Source organism: Empidonax traillii, unplaced genomic scaffold (assembly GCF_003031625.1).
Source record: "Empidonax traillii isolate 1590-97213 ecotype Southwest subspecies unplaced genomic scaffold, ASM303162v1 scaffold1636:size80652, whole genome shotgun sequence".
In the NCBI taxonomy this organism is placed as follows: Eukaryota; Metazoa; Chordata; class Aves; order Passeriformes; family Tyrannidae; genus Empidonax; species Empidonax traillii.
Genome location: NW_020956829.1, coordinates 24,126 through 26,713, shown reverse-complemented (window position 1 = coordinate 26,713; position 2,588 = coordinate 24,126).

The window sequence follows — 2,588 nt, the reverse complement described above, 5'->3', positions numbered from 1 at the left end:
TGGTAGTGGGGGGAGAGATTGGAACTCCTCAGCACATAAGGCTTATCCAAAGATGAACTAGATATCGATGCTTTATCAGGCTCATGAGTTGTTTTTTGTTTTTTTTTTTTTAAAAAATGAGAATTTTTGCTCGTCGTGCTTTTTAGGTTTTGCTCATCCCTCCTGGAAATATTCAGTGAAGTTTAAAGTCGTAGTGAACTTACCTTGACTGGGAGAATTTTCACTTTTCAGTTCCCTATAACTGAATTATTTCTGTGGCTTAGGTAGAGGTAGTTATTAAAATGCCTTTATGATTTGGTCAACTGAGATACTGTTTCTGCTGTAAAATTCTGGCTGGGTTAGAGGTTGTTAACAAGACTACTCTTGCAATCACTCTCTTTAATTTCTCTCAAAGTCCTTGTGCCAGTGGTTTGAAAAATGTAAAAACTCTTGCTATTTATTAATCTGGTTCTCTTAAATACAGTATTTGTCTTGTACCGTGCATGCCTGACCAAGAGCCTTTGTAAGGGTTTTACCTTTCTCCTCACCTGTTGGCCTTGTACAAACAACTGAACTGCCCCAGGACAGCAGCTGTTCTCCCGAGGGGGAATAAACTCGTGGGCCCTGCTGCATGTGACTGATTTTACTCCAACCAGACTTACTAACAGCTGAGGAAACAATCTGTTGAGTAACGTTAATCATGTGTGTACAGGTGTTTACAGGCTCAGGGCCAAGGTTTATCCCTTATCTGAGCGGGAGGGTGAAGAGGTGAGGAGATGCTTTTGCATCAGAGCCGGTAAAATTCACCTGTGGGGTGAAGGGTTGTGGGTTTAAGGCTGCTGCTTTGGGAAGATGAGGGTCGTGGCTCTAAGGCTGCTGTGCTGTCCCACATCCCAAAGGATGCACTGAGATGGTTCCTAGCACAGATCCAGAGGTGTGGGGACATGCAGAGTGACCAGGGGCATTCACCTAGAGCAATACAAGCTCCTCTGGGACCTCAGCTGGGATGGTTTAAGGCTTAGCCTGGGATTGTTGGCAGGGTGTCATCTGAGGTTTGATTTCTCCACCCCAACCCCAGCTCCCGCCTGTGGTGTCACAATACCCACCTCGAGACGTTCTCTAAGCACACTGTCCGCTGATACATGCTGTAAATCGTCTATTTTATTAATAAAAGTCTGCAGAGAATACACTTTGTCAGGATGCTTTTTATCCCCTTCCCTGCCCCTCTCCTCTCCTCCATGAGGTGTTTCTGAAGGGCTGGGCCCTTCCCTGTGCCTGTGGAACGGTGTCCCCTGTTCTTGTCCCAGGCAGGAGGGTCTGGGGTCACTGTATTTGTGTTTCATTTGTCATTCATTCCCTGCTGGGAAGTGCCTGGAAAACACTGGATATGCAGCAGCACCTGCTTTCCTCCTGCTCTGCCGAGGCAGGACTGCAGCATTTATTATTTATTATTTAAATTCCTATCCTTTTATGACTGGCTAATGCTGTCCAGCAGAAACCTGTAGTTCTGCCCCTCTTGGAGAAGGGCTGCAGGATGATGGAATACCGATGTTTTTTCTAGGATTTGTTTTTTTTTACTGTCATCTTGGGTTTGGGTACAGCACATTTCCTGTGCGCTGCTCTTCAGCTCTTCCCCTCGGGCTGTGGAGGTGTAAAAAACCTCCTGACTCGCATCAAACGCTGCTTTTATCAAATAAAAGGTGCCTCTTTTTGCCCTTTTCCCGTGGAATTGTGGAGGGAAGGATTGGTGTGCTGGGTGGAGGTGGGAAAGAGGCTGCCGTGTAGTAATGCTTGTGGCTGTCTGGAGCTGTTTGTGTTTGCCCTTAGCAAACATCTTCTTTAACCCGGCGTGGAAAGGTTTGGGTTTGTAAAAACGAGCCGTGGCTGGAATAAAAACCAGTGTTTGATTCTGCTGGGATCCGGCTGAGAGGATAAAACCTGTGAATTCCCTTTCTCCACACAGTGAATTTCACCCTCTCATTTTAATAATCTCAGCCTTTGCAAGCAGGAAAAAACAGCACTGGCTGTTTGGGTTTTTATTTTTATTTTTCTGATGGTTTCTGTGCCGGGGAATCTCCACTAGGAGGCAAAACGTTACCAAAAAGAGGTGGAGGCTTGAAAAACGCGAGCGCTCGAGATGAGGTGTGGCCGCTGTCCATTGAAGTCACCTCCGGAATCGACGCTGACATAAAATATCAAATCCCAGAAAACATCGAACCCAAGAAAAGCGTTTCCAGGGCGCGTCAGGGAGAGCCCGGCTGAGGTGGGCAGGGCAAAGAGCCCTCGGTGCTGCTGGGCTGCCGCAGGTTGGCATTCAGGAGTGCTAAATTAAGGAAATAAAAGTAATAATGGCACGATTTTAATGGTTTGGGTTGGCAAGGGGACCTTAAGGATTCTCCAGTGCCACCCCTGCCATGGGTAGGGACACTTCTGACTATCCCAGGTTGTTCCAACCTGGCCTTGGACACTTCCAGGGATGGGGCAGCCCCAGCTTCTCCAGCCATTTAGAACACCCTGGATAAAATAGTGGGATTAGCTTGGTTCAGGTAAATAAACTGCCTCAATACTTGCTTGATTTCAATCAACTTAAATGCCTTTTTTTTTTTTTT